At 40.2% G+C, this 14,647-nt stretch overlaps 1 pseudogene; it reads right to left on the bottom strand.

Annotated features, from left to right (window-relative positions):
- Positions 1-5,555: 5,555 nt before the first annotated feature.
- On the bottom strand, positions 5,556-14,332 carry LOC127956390 (uncharacterized; annotated as a pseudogene).
- Between the last annotated feature and the right edge of the window lie 315 nt (positions 14,333-14,647).

The raw sequence follows: 14,647 nt of genomic DNA, 5'->3' as shown, positions 1-14,647 counted from the left end.
GTAGCCGCGTGTGTGTCGCTGTGTTTGACAGGAGCTTGTGAGGGTGCTGTCCCATGTAAACTGCGTTAGAAAGCTTGTGCTGTAGGGAATTGAGTGCTGTTGGTCGCTATCTCTCTATCTATCTGTGTTGACCTTTGACCTCAGAAAACACAGTGGACCAACACCAGCAGATGACATGGCACTCCAAACCATCACTGACTGTGGAAACTTTACACTGGACCTCAAGCAACGAGGATTGTGTGCCTCTCCTCTCCACCAGACTCTGGGACCCTGATTTCCAAAGGAAATGCTAAATTTACTTTCATCAGAGAACATAACTGTGGACCACTCAGCAGCAGTCCAGTCCTTTTTGAAGCGAGACGCTTGTGATGCTGTCTGTTGTTCAAGAGTGGCTTGACAAAAGGAATGCAACAGCTGAAACCCATGTCTTGCATACGTCTGTGTGTAGTGGTTATTGAAGCACTGACTCCAGCTGCAGTCCACTCTTTGTGAATCTCCCCCACATTTTTGGGTTTTGTTTCACAATCCACTCCAGGGTGCAGTTATCCCTACTGCTTGTACACTTTTTTTCTACCACATGTTTTTCTTCCCTTTGCCTCTCTGTTAATGTGCTTGGACACAGAGCTCTGTGAACAGCCAGCCTCTTTTGCAATGACCTTTTGTGTCTTGCTCTCCTTGTGCAAGGTGTCAATGGTCATCTTTTGGACAACTGTCAGCAGTCAGCAGTCTTCCTCATGATTGTGTAGCCTACAGAACTAGACTGAGAGACCATTTAAAGGCTTTGCAGGTGTTTTGAGTTAATTAGCTGATTAGAGTGTGGCAACAGGTGTCTTCAATATTGAACCTTTTCACAATGTAAAAAAGGCCACCCCTTGAAAGTGAACTCTTCCGAACCCTCCCTCCTGTGTTCGTGATTTGGACTGTTCTTTCCGCGGAGTGAGAACCAAGACATTATAGAGGCTGGATGCGTTCATGTGTTTATAGTTACTATTTCATAGTTAAATTAGTTAGAAGTGGCCCGTTTAAGGATTGTGTGGATATATGTGTGCGTGCAACTAATCGTAAGTACATTTACATAATTAAATGTATGATAAGTAGCTTAAGCGAGATTAATGACCGCTACCGCGGCATTCCGCCTAAATGTTTTTTGTTTATTATATTTGCACATTTTCTTGTTGACAAAATGTTATATTTCTCCTGTGTTTTTTGTTTGATAGAATATTTAATGTTGCATATTAGGCTATAATGCATTGACTTGAAACGCATTTCAGAGAACATGTTCAGGCTTGTTCACCGGACGAGCTAGGCACGTGAGCCAGACGCACACTGCAGTATTGCGATCATTTAATAGAACTTTGAGTCATCTTTGTATATATATTATATGTAGATAATTTACAATGCTGTTACTTATGAGTATTTAAGTACTGCTGTAAAGATCTGTTAATGTGTATTTATTCATTTATTCATATTTGTATGCTGTTTTATATTTACAGAACCACACACATCTTTGCACAATAAATCACCCTGAAGTACATTCCTGGTGTGAGACCTAATGTTCTGACCCGACACCCTGTAGCCGTTCTATAAATCCGAACCTGAGTTAGACAAGAGTAGTCAGCAGTTTTTTCACACAATATTCAAATTTTCTGAGATACTAAATTTGGGATTTTCCTTAGCTGTCAGTTAGAATCATCAAAATTAAAAGAAATAAACATTTGAAATATATCAGTCTGTGTGTAATGAATGAATATGGAATTGGTGAAATAAATCAACCTCTTGATGATATTCTAATTATATGACCAGCACCTGTAGTTGCCAAAATAACATTTGTAATTTACATTTAATTTTAATTGTCACATTTTCATCTAATAATGATTATTTATATTATTTAAAGGGGGGGGGGGGATGCTCGTTTTCACTGGTTGTAATCTTGAGTACCTATAGAGTAGTACGGCATCCTTCATAACTCCAAAAAGTCTTTAGTTTTATTATATTCATAAGAGAAAGATAGTCTGTACCGATTTTTCACGCCAAAACACGAGCGGCTTGAGGCGTGACGTGTGGGCGGAGCTAAAGAATCACGAGCGCCAGTAGGCTTTTGCGTTGAGAGCGTTTGGAAGCTGTGACTTTACCGTGAGGAAAAAAACATCCAAAACAAACCATGGCTAACAGTCAGATTCAGCTGTTTATTTATGATCCAGAATCAGATCCAGAGGCTGAAATTTAACAAGAGCAGCATCAGCAACGGCGTCTCTATGTGGTATGTACTGAAACTGTATATATATGCTTAGCGGTTTTGGAAAATGACTAAGTTCCATTTTATGTCGTCTTTTTTTTTTTTTTTTTTTAAGCTGTACATGTGGAAAGTGCAGTTAGATGACAACATCTCATGTTGTTTACTTGATGTGCTTACGCTAAGTTAACAACACAGAGATATTTGAAGCAGTTTTACTCACAGCATGCGGTTCCAACACACGATCGTGACCCTATTTCGTTGGGACTGCATTATCCTTAAGAAATAGACGATGTGCAAAGTCAAACTGGGCCTTGTTTGTAAAACAAGCATCTTCGAAATGCAGGGAACAAACAAAAACACTTGCACAACTCCGTTGATGCTCTGTAAAAATAAACTCCATCCACTGGTCCCTTAATGCTGTTTTTTTTTTTTTTTGGTAATCTGTGCAGGGTTGTCTTGCCCTGGCAACCAAAAACACACTACTTTTGTGACAATTCGGTCTCTCGCTCTGATCAGTGAATGTCTGTGCTCTGCTCTACGGGAGCGCACGCTCTTCCGGCAGAAGTGCCCTTTACTTTCATGAGTGTCTGCAGGACTGTTAGGAGATGTGGAGGTGTAGCTGCTCTATTTAAAGTTGTCTATCAATGCAATCAAGTGTCATTTGGTCAGTACTTGTTTTTCGAATATCTAGGGATTGTGCTGAAAGATACTAGAAAAGGTGGTATCCTCACAATTATATTCCTTCTTAGAGAAAAATGGTATATGTGAGGATTTCCAGTCAAGTTTTAGACCGTATCATAGTACTGAGACTGCTCTCCATAGAGTTACAAATGATCGGCTCTTATCATCTGATCGTGGGTGTATCTCTCTATTAGTTTTATTGGATCTTAGTGCTGCGTTTGACACAATTGTCCACAACATTCTTTTGCATAAACTTGAACACTTTGTTGGCATCAGTGGAAGTGCATTAGCATGGCTAAAATCTTACTTATATGACAGCCATCAGTTCGTAGCAGTAAATGAAGATGTATCATATCAATCACAAGAGCAGTATGGAGTACCTCAAGGCTCAGTACTAGGGCCGCTACTATTCACGCTTTATATGTTACCCTTGGGAGATATCATCAGGAAACATTGTGTTAGCTTTCACTGTTATGCTGATGATACTCAGCTCTATATTTCTTCGCGGAAACACACCAATTTGAAAAACTAATGGAATGCATAGTCGATATAAAAAACTGGATGACGAGTAATTTCTTACTGCTAAATTCTGAAAAAAAAAAACAGAGGTGTTAATTATAGGACCTAAAAACTCTGCTTGTAATAACCTAGAACACTGCCTAAGACTTGATGGTTGCTCTGTCAATTCTTCGTCATCAGTTAGGAACCTAGGTGTGCTACTTGATCGCAATCTTTCCTTAGAAAGCCACGTTTCTAGCATTTGTAAAACTGCATTATTCCATCTCAAAAATATATCTAAATTACGGCCTATGCTCTCAATGTCAAATGCAGAAATGTTAATCCATGCATTTATGACCTCAAGGTTAGACTATTGTAATGCTTTATTGGGTGGTTTTTCTGCACGCTTAGTAAACAAACTACAGCTAGTCCAAAATGCAGCAGCAAGAGTTCTTACTAGAACCAGGAAGTATGACCATATTAGCCCTGTCCTGTCATTGCTGCACTGGCTCCCTATCAAACATTGTATAGATTTTAAAATATTGCTTATTACTTATAAAGCCCTGAATGGTTTAGCACCTCAGTATTTGAATGAGCTCCTTTTACATTATACTCCTCTACGTCCGCTACATTCTCAAAACTCAGGCAATTTGATAATACCTAGAATATCAAAATCAACTGCGAGCGGCAGATCCTTTTCCTATTTGGCACCTAAACTCTGGAATAACCTACCTGACATTGTTCGGGAGGCAGACACACTCTTGCAGTTTAAATCTAGATTAAAGGAACACTCCGACTTTTTGGGACTTTAGCTTATTCACAGTATCCCCCAGAGTTAGATAAGTCCATACATACCTTTTTCATTTCTGTGCGTTCTGTAAGTGTTATTCGACACACCGACCGCTAGCCTAGCTTAGCACAAAGACTGGATGTAAATGGATAATGGTAGCATAGTAATCCCAATAAGTGCAAAATAATGCAAACATTGTCCTATTTACATGTTGTGATCTGTATAGTCACAGCGTGTACAAATAACAAGGCTATATGAGACAGAGACCATTTTTAATCGTATAAATACTGGGAACTACATTCTCACCAGGGGTAGGAGCACAGCTAACCTTACTTGGGCGGAGTGGCTACTTGGGCGGAGTGATTTTTAGGCTGCATTAATTAGGTAAACCGGAACCGGAAACACTTCACAAAACACCTTATGTACTTGCTACATCATTAGAAGAATGGCATCTACGCTAATATTTGTCTGTTTCTCTCTTGTTCCGAGGTCACCGTGGCCACCAGATCCAGTCTGTGTCCAGATCAGAGGGTGGAATTGAACTACTGGTTTCGTCTGGTCAGAGGAGAACTGGCCCCCCAACTGAGCCTGGTTTCTCCCAAGGTTTTTTTCTCCATTCTGTCACCGATGGAGTTTCGGTTCCTTGCCGCTGTCGCCTCTGGCTTGCTTAGTTGGGGTCACTTCACCTACAGTGATATCGTTGACTTGACTGCAAATAAATGCACAGACACTATTTAAACTGAACAGAGATGACATCACTGAATTCAATGATGAACTGCCTTTAACTATCATTTTGCAAGTTTTTGATTAAATTCAGTCCTTTTATATTACAAGATCTTTGTAGCCATGTGTTTAGCCCAAGCAACCGTGAAAACATATTTGTTCCCCTTGCTTGGAGTGGTCCACTGATGAATGTCTGAACTTTGAAGTTCTTCTAGAAAGACTTAATGCCATGTCACATATTACAGTTAGACCTAGCTAATCGGCACTCAACACGAAGATTATAAAAGCCCTCTACTCACCCTTCATTGTATTTGCAGATTCTGCCGCAAAGTTTCCCTCCATCCTCCCCACCACCACCAGATTGGCCCAGTCCATGTGGGGGTATGCTCCGCCCTGCCTTCATCTTCAGCAGGATTAGCTGGAATCTACAATGTCTGATTCAAGCTACAGATGGGGCCTACGCTAAAATAATTATGTTCTTTGTATTGGTTTTGTAAGGGTTTTCATATGTAAAAACCCTACTTTGACACTTTTAGACTGTGAAAAAGACTTAAATATGTGTTCAGCAATGTTTGAAGAGCACATTGTGAATGTATATTTGTGCAGGCCTGACATAAAAACATGTTGCAGCATGATGTAGGTGGAAAGACAATCATTCAAAACATTTTATTTATATTATTTATATTATATTTTATGTATTCAGTACAGTATGGAACACTTGAAATATACTTAAAAACTGTATGCAAATATCCATAATGTTCATAGAGATGAATATAAATCTGAAATATGTCCTGTTATTTGTAGAATATTTTATTATATTATTGTATTAATCTCTATTTCCCCTGGATGCTGCGAGTCCTTCCTCCCTGCAAAATAATTGAACCCAAAAGCATTTGCTCAGCTTTCATGAGTCAAGATTGTTCCAGATTAATGTGAATCATCTGAAAAACTCACCAGCTCTTCTTGCACAGATGATCAGAAGAAGAATCACAGTAGGAGCCGTAAACACTGCAGTCTTAAGAATGGTCAAAATCTCTACAGGAAAGATGGACAGATGAACAGAATCAAGACTTTGTGAATGAAATCAAAGGTGTAAAATGAGGATCAGTTCTTCAGACTGACTGTTTCAGCATTAATGAACTGTGGTTCCTCTGAACAATGATCCAGCAGAATGTCTCAGGTTAGGCATGTAACCATGGTTCCCTGAGAATAGGGAACGAGATGCTGCGTCTTCTAGAGGGTGCTTTGGGAACACTGTCAGCATAACTGGTGGCTGAAGCATGAATGAAATAAAGACAATGACATTGGCAAGCGGAAGCCTATGACATAAGCAAATGAGCAACTGTGAATATAAAAGGGCACTTGTCAAACACATCATCCTCCTTTTTTGTCTGAGAAGACACGGGCGTGATACCAAAGCATGGCAAAGAGACGCAGCATCTCGTTCTCTATTCTCAGGGAACCATGGTTACATGCGTAACCTGAGGCATTCCCTTTCGGAAGGGAACTCCACAGTGCTTCCTCTAGAGGGCGCTTTGGGAACTGTATACCAACACCGCCATGCTGAGGGATAAGTGCCTAGGTAACTGTTTCCCCAAAGCAGGACTTGAGGAACAGCATCCCTACCAGCGAAACTGCTTGGCTTTATGGCAGGCTCAAGCTCCAAATATCATAGACCAACTCACCTGCCAAAGTCTGAAGCTCTCAAAGACTCCAAAGTCTCAAAGAGTGGACGTCTCGGCATAATGACTCTCTAAACCGAGAGGAGACCTAGCTACAAATAAAAGAGCCTGCACTCCTACTGCCTCAGTGGAGCTCTGCGGAGCGAAGGCTTCACCAGAAAAGCCTCTTTACAAGAGGAAGCCTAACAACACTCAGCCCATATTGTGGTTTATCAAGGTGGCCTCGAGAGGCCGAACACTTGATTACGCTATCTAACTAGCTCTGATGAATGGAGGCTTAAGCAAAATGACTCTCTCAAGTTAGAGGAGGCCAAACCGACTCAACATAAAGGCTGTCAGTCAAGGTGAACACTCGAATCAAAGTTTAGCTAGAGCTCAGGTGAGCGGAGGTCTCAGCAGAATTACTTTCTCAAGCGAGAGGAGGCCAAACCTACTCTACATAAAGGCTGTCTATCAAGCCAGCCCCACAGAGGTCCGAACACTTGATTCAAAGTTTAGCTTGAGCTCAGGTAAGAGGAGGCCAAACCTACTCAAAGTGAAGTGAGTGACGTGACATACAGCCAAGTATGGTGACCCATACTCAGAATTCATGCTCTGCTTTTAACCCATCCAAAGTGCACACACACAGCAGTGAACACACACACTCATCGTGAATGCACTGTACATGCACTCCACCCACCTACAATTCCTGTCGGCCCGAGACTCATTGCTCATAAAAACATGTTGCAGCATGATGTAGGTGGAAAGACAATCATTCATATAATTTTATTTATACTATTTATATTATATTTTATGTATTCAGTACAGTATGGAACACTGAAAAAGATCCTTCAAAACTGTATGCAAATATCCATAAAATGAACTCATACCACCGCCCATGATGGAGCTCTGAAGAGTGAAGGCTTCAGTGGGATGACTCTAAAATGGTAGGAAGCCTACGACACCCAACCTCGTTGAGGAGCTCTTAAGAGTAGAGGTCTTAACATAACGTCTCTCTAAAATGAGAGGAGACCTGACTACTTTACGCTAGACACCGTAGTGAGGCTCACAACAGAGCCTTCATACTAATAGTTCTGTCTAAGCAGCTCCACAGAGGGCACCAGGAACTGTGATCTCAGCCTAGCAATCCTCCAGGACAGCTGATCATGAGATCACAGAGAGCCTCACAACCTGGGCTGAAAGAATGAGGAGGCTCAGAGGAGGCTCAAACAAGAGCCTAACAACTCAAAAAACTTGCCTTGTTTACACCAGGTTAGTGGTGTAAACAACAACAGATGGACTAGTCACCTGGGTGGAGCACACGATTGTGAGTTTGGAGCACCAGGTTGTGAGCACCTCTTCCTATTGTTTGCTTTGTGCAAGTGTGGTTGAGAGCACACTTTCTTTCTGCTAGTTTGCCACCCCTAAGGTAAGCTTTAGCCTTGTAGTTATTTTGGTAATTAATTTGTTTTTTAAATAATATATTTTGGTGGGCAAGGTCCAATTTTTTTTTAGTTTTTCTCATTGGTTGTAAGGAGGCCCTTTGCAGATGTTCAGAGAAATGTTCTTTTATCCTTGTGAGTTTTAAATATTGTTATGATAAATGTATCATTGTATATGATGATTCTGATGATTCTGGGTTGATTTATTTTCTTCATTTTCTTTGTTAATAAAAGTTTGTTGATTTAAATTGGACAATACGTCTCTCTTTTTATTGCACCACCAAACCTGTGTCCTATTTACTATATTTCCTTGGGTGTAAAGCCCAGGGTGGCATAGTCATCATTATGTTGTTGATGATTTATTGGAAATAATATTTGTTCTTACAATATTGAGAGAGTTGACAGCTATTCTAGACCTTCATTAGTAAAGTAAGTGAAAGTTGTGACATTTGCCAAATATGGTAGCCTATACTCTGAATTGGTGCTCTGCATTTAACCCATCCAAGTGCACACACACACAGCAGTGAGAAGTGAACACACCGTAAACACACACCCGGAGCAGTGAACACACACACACACTGTGAACACACACCCGGAGCAGTGAACACACACACATACACACACACACACACACTGTGAACACACACCCGGAGCAGTGAACACACACACACACACACACACACACACACTGTGAACACACACCCGGAGCAGTGAACACACACACACACACTGTGAACACACACCCGGAGCAGTGAACACACACACACACACTGTGAACACACACCTGGAGCAGTGAACACACACACACACTGTGAACACACACCCGGAGCAGTGAACACACACACACACACACACACACACTATGAACACACACCTGGAGCAGTGGGCAGCTATAGATCCAGCGCCCGGGGAGTAACTGGTGGTTCAGTGTCTTGCTCAAGGACACTTCAGTCATGAGTATTGAGGGAGGAAGAGAGTGCTCTTCATTCACTCCCTCCACCTACAACTCCTGCCAGCACCGAGACTCAAACCGACGACCTTCGGGTAATTACTACAAGTCTCTAACCATCAGGCCACGGCTGCCCCCCAAGTAGTGTATTAATGATAACAGTTGTAGTGTTTTCAGAGCGGAGAGGTTGAGGTTTGGAAACATGTTTGTGCTGTGTGTGGGACTCAGTCGAGCAGAGATTATATCTGAACCCAGATTAGACTGATGATGAACTCTCACACATTGAGATGACAGTTCCTGATATACAGTTCAAACATTTAGTGTTCAGGATCATGTTCATCATGTTCTTGTGTGTGTGTGTGTGTGTGTGTGTGTGTGTGTGTGTGTGTTTGGTGTTCAGGATCATGTTCATCATGTTCATGTTCACATATGTACGTGCAGGGCCGTGCACAGACCTTTTGAGGGGCATGTGCTGAAACTGAAAAAGGGCACCCCCTCCCTTTTTTATATCAATTATATATATTCTCTTTTTTAGCTATTCTGTTTGGTTTCATAAGCTAATTTGTATTATTTGGTTAACATTTTTATGAATGACATTGAGAAGAGGGGAAGGTGAGCAATGAGTCAAGTATTTTTGACTAACTTTTTTGAAATATAATTTAAGTAATTATGTCCAACACTACAGTACAACTCAATTCCAGATTATAAGAAACTATAGCCATACCGTTACTATAACATATCCAACATGTATCCGCCTACCTGGCAAAAATTTGATACTGTGGTGGACCAGGGATGTTGGTTTCTTGAAGGTCTCCTATTCACTACACTTTCCCTAAAATAAGCCAGCAATGAAAAAATAAATAAAAATAGTGTGAAAAGTACAGTTGCAGTGAAAAGCATTTCTGAAGGATCACGTGACACTTTCACGAGTTCACCCTTACATCTAATCTGAAGGCAAATAGTAGGCATATTTTGGCGTGCTGTCCTGGGGGAGGGGTCCGGGCCCGGAGCATAGCCCGAACCCAAATAACTCCCCCTATCCCAATTTGGGATAAATAGATTAGAAGTGAGGAGTTGGGGTGGAGGAGGGTTGCCGAAAAACTGTCGTGGGACAGGAGGTAGGAAGACTGGATATATATACGCGTGCGTGCTATAAGATGATTAGCTAAACGAGATGCACCTGTACCAAATTGGATGATTATCTGATCGTGCTTCTCCCGAACTTTGTTAATAAAACCACATGAAGAGTACTGAACTGGAGTAATGATGCTGAAAATTCAGCTTTGATCACAAAAATAAATTACATTTTAAAATATATTCAAATAGAAAACAGTTATTTAAAATTGTAAAAATATTACACTATATTACTGTTTTTGCTGTATTTTGGATCAAATAAACGAAGCCTTGGAATGAATCATGAATTACATTCTGCATGATAAAATATAAAGATTTCACAGTGATCTTCTGTAATCTTTTTTAGTTACTACTACATTACTGTAGTAAAACCATGTTTTACTACTTTTTATACAGAGAGTATACGGAGAGTATACCATAACATGATTATCCTAAATGTTAAAAAATTAACTGTATCAGCAATCATAAATCAAAGAAGAAATTTCTTAGAAACATAGTTATCTAGGTGACGAGGATCACTCGCTGCTTTGTGTAAATTCCAGTACGAAACTTGTTATGATTTTCCGATGGTAAAAACAAATTATATGTTGTTGTTATCAATATATCGTTTTTGACCAGCGAATGCGTGTAAATGTTATTTATTTTTTTTGTCCGTCTTTAAAACGGCGACGGCGCCTGCCGCTGCCGGCATCACATTACATTTTCATCTACAGGTTACAAACTAGTTTTTTTAGCTATATAGACGGAGCGCTCAGTTTTTCCTGTGGTAAAATGCATTTGGCCAAAATCGCATTTTATATAAGATGAAATGCTACTATCTGCACAGGCTATTTAAGTGTTGGCTATGTATTGGCTATGACTAGATGGCAAATGCTAGCCCTCTCTCTCAGGCGACGTCCCACCTTTTACTGTCTATGCGTCCCACATGTCTCAGCCAGTCAGACAGACATCCAATAAATAAAATATGAGCCTTTATAGACATAGTGTTTAGTAGTTCTTATTCAAAAAACAAGATATTTATTTACCCTTCGCAAAACTGTTCAGCTCAGCTGTTGTCTACTGTGCGGCTGCTGTGGAACTTCAGTTGATTCAATGAATATAGAGGGGGCGGAGTTATCAGCTTACTGACAGCTTGAGAATCGAATTAGATTTACACAAGCTCGTTTTAAGAACTTTAATTTGCTAAATATTTGTAAAACAGACATACAGACGTAAATGGTGACCAATAGCATTGAAAAAAAAACACCAAAAAAAAAAGGGCACTTCGGAGTGTAAGGGCAAAAAGGGCATGTGCTCTGCACAGGTTGAGCCCTACCTGTGCACGTGCCTGTGTACGTGTGTGTGTGTGTGTGTGTGTGTGTGTGTGCGTGTGTGTGGTGTTCAGGATCATGTTCATGTTCACTTATGTACATGTGAGCTTGCAGACATAAAGAGATCAGATCTGTACAGCGCTCTCTTCCTCCCTCAACACCACGACTGAACTAAGACCCTTGAACAGGAACTGAAACCCAACTGCTGCCCAACGCTGTGTGTGTGTGTGTGACAAACTCCTGTGTTCCACTGCACTCTGAACAAGCAGAACACACACAAGAGTAGAGTAGGATTTAACATTCTTCACATCTGTGTAGTGTGTGTGTGTGTGTGTGTGTGTGTGGCTAATTTATGTTTGTGCGTTCAGTTACTGGGCAAAAATACCATTATTAGAAGAGTTAAAATAGTTTTGAAAGAAGTGTTTGCTTTTGCATTTTGTGAGTGTGTTTTGTGTGAAGAGTTTAGAAAAATGGAGCTATAGTTTCAAAATTTGTGTGTAGATTTTAGCAGATATACAGATGTACTTTTCTGGAAACATTTAAAAATGCTATAGTGTGTTTGCTCTTTGACTATGAACACAAACGTCTTTACTTTTACTGTAGTATTTTTTTAGTTAGCTCCTGACACAATCTCACTGTAGACACAAAATCATAGTGATTCCCTGTACCCCATCTCTTAATGTCTTCAGAGACAGATTTAAAGGGGGGGGGGGGGGGTGAAATGCTATTTCATGCATACTGAGTTTTTTACACTGTTAAAGAGTTGGATTCCCATGCTAAACATGGACAAAGTGTCAAAAATTAAGTTGTACATTTGAAGGAGTATTTCTGTTCCCAAAATACTCCTTCTGCCGGAAGAGCGCGCTCCCGTATAGCAGAGCACTGAGAGCACAACAGACTTCACTGATCAGAGCGAGAGCGTCGCGAAAAGTCACAAAAGAAGTGTGTTTTTGGTTGCCAGGGCAAGACAACCCTGCACAGATTACCAAAAGAGAAACAGCATTAAGGGACCAGTGGATGGAGTTTATTTTTACAGAGCATCAACGGAGTTGTGCAAGTGTTTGTTCCCTGCATTTCGAAGATGCTTGTTTTACAAACAAGACCCAGTTTGACGATGGATTTGCGTATCGTTTATTTCTTAAGGATAATGCAGTCCCAACGAAAAAGGTTCACGATCGTGTGTTGGAACCGCAGGCGGTGAGTAAAACTGCCGCCCAGCCGCTCGTGTTTTTCCGGGAAAAATTGGTACAGACTAACTTTCTCTTATGAATATAATAAAACTAAAGACTTTTTGGAGTTATGAAGGATGCAGTACTACTCTATAGGTACTCAATATTAACAGGATATTGAGTGAAAACGAGCATCCCCCCCCCCCCTTTAAGAAGAAAACAGTATCTGAGAGCCGCTGTAAAGCACTGCTGTGATGAAGACAGTGATGATGTACCTTTAATTGTGTGTGTGTTTGTAGTTGAAGGATCCTGAGAGTGTGTGCTGTGGACTGGAATCACTGATGTTGTTGAACCAGCTTCAGCTGTAAAAGATGGATATTAGTTCAGTTTAGATTATGACAATCACACAAGATAACTTTAGCATTAGTGTTATGTTAGCACATCCAACAGACTGATTGATGAGATGTTTTCTCACCTGAACTCTTGACAGTGTATGTGACTGAGGTCTTGACTTGATCTCTCTGAGTAACTTCACATCTCCACTCTCTGTTGTGATCTTCATTCAGGAGTGTTTTATTCAGAGAGATGATACAGTGATCTGATGAGGATGATATCTGGAGTCTGATTTAACACCAGCCTGATTCACCCAGAACAGATGAATACTCTCAGAACGGATCCAATCATCACAAGAGACTCGAGGATATGAATACAGCTGACAGAAGAGAGTCACAGAGAGACCTGCACTGATCTCAGTGTGTGAGGATGAGACTGAAACACAGAATAACACACACATCACACACTCTTCAATCAGCAGGAGACATTACATCAAGAATTTACCCTTTTTACACTGAGCACATAATCATAAATTACCATGAAGAACATGCAGATAAACACCAGCATCAGGTTCTTGTTTTTGGTCTTTCTTCACACCAGTCCATTGTTGGCAGATGTAAGATCCATGATCTTCTGTTGAGATGTTCCTGATGTTCAGAGAGCAGTCAGACCCCAGACTCAGTCTCTCATGTCTCTCTGTGTCTTTCTTTATCCCTAAAGTAATCAGTTCAACTGCTGCTGAATGACTGAATCTGTTAGTATAGTTCCATGTAGTTGATGTACAGTCCTGAAGAGCATTATTACAGGGCAGATGGACATCTTCACCAGAACTGATGAACACATGAGCATCATCCACTCCACTGACACCTGAAACACAAGAACATCTGATCATTATGTTATATATTAATAAATGAAACTTTACACTGAACTCTTTCACAGGAATTTAAAGAGTGTGTAGAAGTGTGTTCACCTGTGAGAAGTGAAGAGAGAAAGATCAGTCCCAGCAGACACAGATGATTATTATAAGACATTTTCTCTTTCTCTCAGTCTTTCTCTTCAGTATATGATCTTATCTCTTTCTTTAAACACTCCCAGCTCTTCCTGTGTTTGTTCATTTCCTCTGATCTACAGACTGAGTCATGTTCTGATGGAGCTTTAGAGACAGTTATAAAGAAGTGCTGCTTCACTTTTATCTGTAAATATTAAATCAATATTTTACTTATCTTATGATCCTTATCCTTACTTTTTTACTCTTACCATAAGCTCTGACCTGTGGAAACACAAGACTCTGAGACGTTGAAACATGTTCTTCAGTGTGAGATCTGTGTATTGTTAACCACACAGACTCAGACCACATCTGCATCACTGTTGTTTCACTTCTTTCTTTCAGCAGTTCCTCTTCATGATGTTACTTTTTAGAAACAAAGTCATTGAGTTATTAACGATTAAACTGATTACTGAAAAGATATTCACTATCAATGAGTTCCTTCCTTCAGTCAGAACGAGATATGATGGATGCGTGCGAATAAATAATATTATTAAAGTTATATTTCATCTGCAACAGCAATGTAAACTTTTATAAACATCTGTTAGGTCATTAACTTTTAAATTCATCATTATGCAGAAAATATGAGCAGAGTTTATTAAGGTAAAACAGTAGTAAAATTCGAGAGGTTTTTTTACACTCATAGCTCATAGCTCAACACTCAAAGCTGAATCTT

Source organism: Carassius gibelio, chromosome A3 (assembly GCF_023724105.1).
Source record: "Carassius gibelio isolate Cgi1373 ecotype wild population from Czech Republic chromosome A3, carGib1.2-hapl.c, whole genome shotgun sequence".
Classification (NCBI taxonomy): Eukaryota; Metazoa; Chordata; class Actinopteri; order Cypriniformes; family Cyprinidae; genus Carassius; species Carassius gibelio.
This window is presented reverse-complemented; position numbering and strand designations above follow the sequence as displayed.